Genomic DNA, 8348 nt, shown 5'->3' with positions numbered 1-8348 from the left:
ACGAGACCAATCACCAGCAAAGTCAATCCCCTTCTGCGAGCTGCTGCATCGGGATTGCCATTTGATGTCGAGCAAAGTCCAATTTTGGTGCCCGTATGTTTGAATGAGAGCCAGACAACAGGTAAAGTAATGAATTCTTGAGATAAATGTCCATTGGCAATCCATATTGCACGAGAGCCTTTCCTGTGACTTTCTGTATGTACACAGCATTTCTTTTGAAGTCAACTTTGCACAACATTACCTACTGCCAGTGGACACTTTTAGACCTCAGTTTATTCTTATCTAGATGTGGACATTTTCCTTTTAGCCTGTTATTCATCCAATGATTGGTAATTATTCAGAAGTCACAATCATGAAATCTCCTTTTTGTTGTGTTTAACCTAACCCTATAATAACACTGGTCACTGCTCAAATTGTGAAAGCTCTTTTTTTGCATTTAACCTAACCCTATAATAACACTGATCACTGCTCATTTGTGCTGGTCCTTTTTGTAGCAATTCTCCATTGATGTTACTTCTGAACAAGTACCCAATGAATTATTGTACAATTTATCTCGTACAAGTCATTTTACTGATCTTACAATCACTTTTGATAAATTGTGAACTTCAATCATGCATACAAGCAAGAGAATGTTACTACGGGGCTAACCATGCTCCCAATTAAGTATTTGTTTGTTCTTGATCTCATAAGACAAAGAAGTCCAAATAAGTAAGTACCCAGGTACAAAGAGGGGGAGGGGGGGGATATTTTGACTGGGTTAAAAATGTACTACTTAGCAGACAGCAAGGATATAGTGTGATATCCATCAAGTCCTGAAGATTTCTGAATAAATCTAGTATACAGAGAGGATGAAAACCTACATGCAAAATTTTATTTAAAAAAAAAACATCACTTTATATTTTAATTCAAATTTCTCAGTTGCAAAAGTAGATTTAGAAAATATTATTCTCCCAAAAAGTTTCTCCTTCTCCGCACTTGAATACATCTGGCTATAGCATATCCAATCAGAATTAGCACTATGATGAGTAGGATTGACCCGAACACAATTGCCAGTATTTGAGACCAACTGAGCCAACCTGAAACAAGTAAGAAAACAGGTGGAGATTATAGGTGAAGTCATTCTTGGTCAGCCAGACCTATTGTTATAGGTAGAGCAAGATTTTTTCATTTTCTAGAGCCACCTATTTGAGACCAACTGAGCCAACCTGAAACAAGTAAGAAAACAGGTGGAGATTATAGGTGAAGTCATTCTTGGTCAGCCAGACCTATTTTTACAGGTAGATCAAGATTTTTTCATTTTATAGAGCCACTGAGAGCCCTTGTTGTAGCCCTTCTTATTGCAGTGGTATCTATTCTCAGAATACACCACCTAGTAGGCATCTATTGAAATTTGATTATTTTCTGCCCAACATGAGCCAGACTAGAGTCTTTGTTTTATTATAGGTCAAATTTCTTAGTTCAATATTGAGACTATTGAGTACAAAAAAAAACAGACTCAATTTAATTTTTATCAAATTCTGACGGATAAATTTCCATAGCAAAGAGGCTTGGATTAATTTTTATGACTTGGAATCGAACCACCAACCTCCGGATTTTGAAGTCCACCGCGCCTGGGAAATGATATCGAAGGAAGATGTTGTTTTTACCTATGTTGTTTCCTGTTTGGTTTGGACGTGCAGATGTACATCAACGTCATAGAACTTCATAGAAGATGGAAATGAAAATTAATGATGCTAGTAGGTACCTACTTGGATAAAATAGCGGATATTAAGTACCTACCTGTACCTACTCATGTGAAATTCGTATGATTGGTTGATAGTACATACCGCCATGTCCTACATACCTGCCTCGGTACACGTCATAGAACTTCATAGAAGATGGAAATGAAAATTAATGATGCTAGTAGGTACCTACTTGGATAAAATAGCGGATATTAAGTACCTGTACATACTTATGTGAAATTCGTATGATTGGTTGATAGTACATACCGCCATGTCCTACATACATACAGCTAGGAAATTCTTAGGAATGCTTTCCTGCTATAAAAATATTAGTTTTAGGTTATAGAATAGACTTAGGCCAGCCATTCAGTGTGTCAGGTCTGCCTGATGAGCACACATACTATCAGGTAGACCTGACAGGCGGACCTGAACAGGTCAACCAGATAGTGATTGGCTGGCCTTACCAAGTTGGATTAATATGGGTTTGAGTTCAATATCAGATCGAATTATAACTATAAGATCTACGGTCTCATGTTGAAAGGCACTTTGGCTTTCTCAGCAAATGAAGATGAATCCTGATCTGGTCTACCTGATAGTGAGCGGCTGGCCTTATACCTAGTGGTAAGCTGTCACGCTGTCTCCATACATGGTCGACGCCGTCGATGACACAGTTTTAAGAACCTGCTCTATACCAAACTTTATTTTGCGGTTCAAGTGATTCATTCCTCTGAAGGTTTCTATCATCTCCAATTCCAAGAATTGAAAAATCTCACCACAGATAAGCCTCCATTTGATAACAGAGATTCCGATCGGTACATTGTGGATGTTTATTTGTACTCGATTACCGAGAGTAAATATACATAGTGTGGTATGTTGGTTATGTTATCATATTAGTGGTGTGGTACGATGTTCTCAAAAGGGGAAGCTAATATAAACCCAAAGGTAGTGCACTAGTCCTACCTAAACAATGTGGCAGTGCTGGAATAGTCCTAAACAAAATGGACGCGGCCTACAAGGGATCAAGGAGAGACCGCCTTAACATAATAATAAACCCATAGGTCGATTACTCAAGCTCCGACTGTTGGACCTAGAACTTATGTGGCGGAAAAAGCTTCCGACTTCTAGGTCTCAACTAGTGAAATCTGGTGTCGAAAAAGCAAACTAATAATAGAATTGATCTGGTCCAATTCCAAGGTCACACAGTGAAGCAAATGAAAATTGATCAAAAGAATCAAATCTCAAATTATTTGGGTTAAAGCAGAGCTTTTTCACAACTTTTGTGGATATCATATCATTACTAAGTGCCTCCTTCCTCCTTTGCAATCAATTTCCATATTTCAATAATCTTTTTCAAGTGGTAATGCCGCAACTGGTCGCTACTCGATTAAAGTAGCTACTCAATTGTCCTCGCGAGGCTGAGTGCACCCCGAAATCCAAGCACAGAGCCGAAAAACTTTGACTCCGCCGGGAATTGAACGCGGGACCTCCGGCGTTCAAACCTTGTGTGATAGCCACTCGGGTCCTAAACAATGGCAGTGCTGCAATAGTCCTAAAGAAAATGGACGCGGCCTACAAGGGATCAAAAAGAGACTGCCTTAACATAATAATGAACACATAGGTAGTGCACTAGTCCTAAACAATGGCAGTGCTGCAATAGTCCTAAAGAAAATGGACGCGGCCTACAAGGGATCAAAAAGAGACTGCCTTAACATAATAATAAACACATAGGCTGGTTGCTGAGACAAAACGAACAGCCCTAAAGGATGGGTTAAGCTACAAGGAATCTACGACGCTCCGACTATCGGACGGACCTAAAACGTATGTGGCGGAAAAAGCTTCCGACTTCTAGATCTCTCAGACGGTCTGAATTCTAGTCTCGCTGGAGGACGTAAAACTGAGACAAAACCAGCCCTGTCAAGCCACAGACAATAACACTGGCTCTTTTGAGGGTACCTGAATGGGACTATGGTCAAGTCCGTCTCAGGAAGTAGGGTACAACGACATAATTATGTACCTGAATATCCCTCATTAGACCCCAGAGCGAGCTCTCTGGCCTAGATGGCACGTCTTGGTATAATCTTAATGGAATAATATAATTATGGACTCACAGCTTTTCTCTGGAATAAACCTGATTGTGCGGACTTTTTTAGAGCTGCTGCAGGTGAATTTTAGAGAAACTGAGGAGTTTGAAATATACCAGTGAGGGTGCTTCGAGGTTCCATCAAGGCCCGGGGATAACAGCTTAACTCCAAACACAAAAAGCCCACTCCGAGGCTTAGGTGTAGGGGCGAACAGCCCTAAAGGATGGGTTAAGCTACTAGGAATCTACGACGCTCCGACTATCGGACGGACCTAGAACGTATGTATGTGGCGGAAAAAGCTTCCGACTTCTAGATCTCTCAGACGATCTGACCTCTCAAGTTGGAAGTTTTCTCCACCACCTAAGGTCTGTCCAACATTCCGAGCTTGAATGGACTTTGGGTTTATAGCTTCCCGTTTTGAGAATGATGTCACGATGATTTTATTGACTTGATGGACTCGAACCACCAAACTCCAGATTCGAAGTCCACCGTGCTAAGCACTACACCACTGAGGTTGGGTGTAAAGTTATTATTTTCAACTTTATCATTATTGTTGGCAATATTGATGTGTTCGTCATTATTGCTATGAGTATTATTGTTAGAATTTCATTATCATTATCAATTTCATTATCATTAGTATTATCATTTCATCATTGTTATTTATCGTTCTCGTAACGAGATGTTTGCTTTTCCGTATAGTTTCTCGTCTATCGAAATTTATCGAAATCCGTTTCAGTTTCGTTTTGAGGTTCCGTGAATTCAGAGCTTCGTTTTCTTTACTTTATGATTAAACGTACACTTCCGTAGATTTGTATTGTTGATTTTTACTTTTTATTTTATTTCTTCAAATAGTTTTGTTTCCGCTGTTTTTTTTTTGTGAATTTTGTGGTGGGATTTTATTTTTTCCATTTTATTTTACGGTAAGGAACTTGGTCATGTTTTTAGTCCTTCCTTTATTATTACAATAGTAATAAAAAGGTACATATAAGGGACGGACTATTGTATTCGCTTTAGTCACTCCCTAACTTATTCCCGGGACCACAATATGAGTTTAAACGTGGTTTAAGTTAAACTCTTGGATTAAGCCATCTGATTGGTTGATTTTAAACTTTGGATGAAAATTCAACCAATCGGAGAGCAGTTTAACTTGAATTGAGTTTTAATCCAGTGATCCGGGCCATTTTACCCCTAATCTTATAGGATAAGGAAAGTGAAAAGATAGCTTCATTAGGTTGCGAGTTTAATTCCTTCCGGGGCGAACTTTATTCTAAACAGATGGTTTTCGGAACGGCTGGCTTTCTCCTATCATGTCATCCTCTCTTCAGTTTTGAGATGATAAAATCTCCGTTGTTACAACATTCCCTCTATTAAACCTTACAAGAATGTTTCTTTCTGATTTTCTTGAAGTCTTTCATCCCCCCCCCCCCCCCCCCCCCCTTTAAGAGGTTTGATAGAGCGATAGAGGGAACTGTAACTGTTAAGGTCTTATCGTCCCGAAATCAAATAGAGAAGGGAAGACAGGATAGGTCCTATCCGATAGGAGAAAGCCAGCCGTTCCGAGGACGAACTCTATTTGTTTAGGATAAAATCCTCCCTGGGCGGGAATCGAACCTATGACCTAGCGCTTACAAGACAAGACGCTCTACCCAATAAGCTGGCTAGTCTTTCATCTATTCAATCATAGCTGATAAGATGCCCTATCCCTTAACCCTTGATCCCAAGTTGTTGCCTTCTTCTCTTTCAAAACCGGGAAGCGAATTGTTTATCTCGTAAGTTTAACCCGTACGTAATATGTATGAACGCCATTTACTGATCATAGTTAACAGCTAATGTTTCATAATTATGTAAACACAAGGATAACGCATATTTCATAATCAAGTAAAATCACTCAGTGCATAATTTTAGTTCAAGGTAGGTAAATATAGGCAGATAAGTATTCCTGCATAGATGTAAGTAAGTTGATACCTATTTAGGTATATACCTATGTACCGGCATTGTCTACGTTTCATAGAAAATTTCGCATTTCATTTTGCACTTCGCCAAAGTTGTGACGTAATGTTACAGAAGAAAAGCCTTTAAAAACATTGCATAACCTTTATACCTACTAGTTGTTGTGGCGTCAAAAATTTGAGAATTGTGAATTATTGTACTTCACACTAGTTGCTTTTAGAAACGCAGCTCCTAAGTTTGTCTCTAATTGAACCTGAAATTTCCGCAAGACTTGTATGGTACGCATTGCTACGCACGTAGTTACGTAGGTTGCTATGAGTTATGATTTCTATTGACCCTGTAATGGATTTTCCTTTGATTAGTTTGACCCTGTAAGCCTCGAGGTTTTCCTTTGATCAGTCGGTGAAATTCATCAGTTATATGTATTGGGTTCACTTGTTGTTTCGTTATTTGATCTCGGGGACTTTTGATCTAGGTCTAGGCAGTGGCGTAGCGTGGTCTAACTCCAAGTGTAGGGCGAACACTAATTTCTATTACAATATCTATATAATAAGAATACAATAATAATTATTTAAAGTCAATATATAAGGGTATTTGAGTGGAATTTTTGAGTGTATGGCCGCCATACACGCCCTACATGGACGCTACGCCACTGGAATGAATGCTCCAAATTGTAGGTCAATAGTTACTCCAAATTGTAGGTCAATACTTTTAGGAGGGAAAAAGCCCCCTCTCCCCCTAAAAAGTGTACACACAAGGGATAATAGGAGGACCCCCTCCTCCCAAAATGAGGCCCTGAAATGCTCACTTACTCGTACACAATATGATACCTAATATGCCCGAAAATAGAGGAGATAGATAATTCAAACGTCAGTTTCATTAGGTGCCTCAAAATTGATTGATAAGTTGTTACGAAATAAATATATGTACAGGTATACGTATATAGGTATCTACTTAGCTCTGATTATTTTCTTTTGCTAAGCATAGTCTCAAGGCATTTGATTGGTCAATTTTGACTTGAGACTGATCTAAGAACGATCATTATTGTTCATAAATACGAGTGTTAGTGCTTCATTTACCTCTTCAACATTTGCTTCCGAGCTCGCATCCGTATGGACAAATTTTCCTTTGGTTTTCTCCGCTAACATTGCCCATGGGTTCTTTGGCCTTGAGGCTTTGGCGTCTTGCTTTGCTTGACAGTAGAAGATGTTCAACTGGAATCATGTGTAAAAATAAAGTGGAAATGAAAATACGAGCAATTGGTTTGTCCTTTCTTTGAGTTTTTCCTTTGAGTTTGTTTGTTTGTTTGGTTTTTCGTTTCATAATATCATAACCCAAGAACGTTTTGTCTAATTTTGATGAAACATGTCAAATTTAACACAAGTGAAAGTTGCTCATTAAATTTCGGGAAATTTACAAATACCCCCATGGGCTAGATCGGCTGTGTAAAGTAAAAAGTCTCAGGCAGCGTCCACACTATTGTCGATGTTTATCGACATCGCTGAACCATATAGTGTGGACTCTGCTTTACAGGTCACTAAACTAATAGGTTTGCCGTATTTCCCTTTTCTAATTTCCCCTCTTCTGAAGCTCGCTTCCCCTGTTTTGGCGTGATAGGGTCTGTACTAAATCATAGGAAAAAGAGGGGAAAGGAGTCTCAGAAGACGTAAAATTCCGAAAGGAAAAATACAACTTTACCTTGCATGACTTTTGCAAAGCCATAGTCACAAGTTTATCCCGTAGTTTTCCATCGTTAATGTCCGCTTGATCTGTGAACACCGCCAGTGAACTGTTGTGTGGCAACATCTCAACCAGGGTTGCCATTGGTGACAGGGTGTTGCCAGATGTATTCGATGCTGGAGTAGGTGACGTCACAGAAGCTAGGAAGTGGTGGTAACTTTGACAGTAGACTATGTTCTCTGTGCCTGAAATGTTGTACAATGAAAGTTTGGAGCTATAAGAAAGGAAATGTAGGAGAAAGTTGACGTCAAAAGTAACGTAACTTTTCTATGAAGTCATGACGTCACAAATGTAACCAAGTGGTAAGTGGTGGTAATTTAAACTACAGACTATGTTCTCTGTACCTAAAATAATACACATAGAAGACTCCAAGAGACACTCATGAGTAACTTTCTTAATGACGTCACAAAAGTAAGGAAGTTGCGATTAGACTATGACTTTTTGATTGGGATGAAAGTTCTCATGACGTCATTGAAGCAAAGAATTGACGCTATCGCTTTACCTTTGAAGCACCCGAATGACATAAATAAAAATATTTGTTTTAGTAATAGAAAGTAATAAAAGTTATCTACTTTTGACGTTAAAGAGGAGCACATACGTTGAACGCTCAAAGGTCTCATTGAGTCAGTACATTTTGGTGACGCTTTGTCTTTGTAAATACTTAGTTATTTCTGCATTGCTTCTTTTGTGTCTGCTTGACGATCGGCAGCAAACATATTCGGCATTTGCTTCCATGTAAAGCTGCATCAACACATAGTCGACGTCCGTCGATCGATGTCGAGTTGTCGACTAAACCGTCCACACTGCCTCGACAGTATAGATTCACCTCGTCGATTGACGACCGCTGACTACGTGT

The sequence above is a fragment of the Diaphorina citri genome, unplaced genomic scaffold, assembly GCF_000475195.1.
Source record: "Diaphorina citri unplaced genomic scaffold, Diaci psyllid genome assembly version 1.1 scaffold309, whole genome shotgun sequence".
Classification (NCBI taxonomy): Eukaryota; Metazoa; Arthropoda; class Insecta; order Hemiptera; family Psyllidae; genus Diaphorina; species Diaphorina citri.
This window is presented reverse-complemented; position numbering follows the sequence as displayed.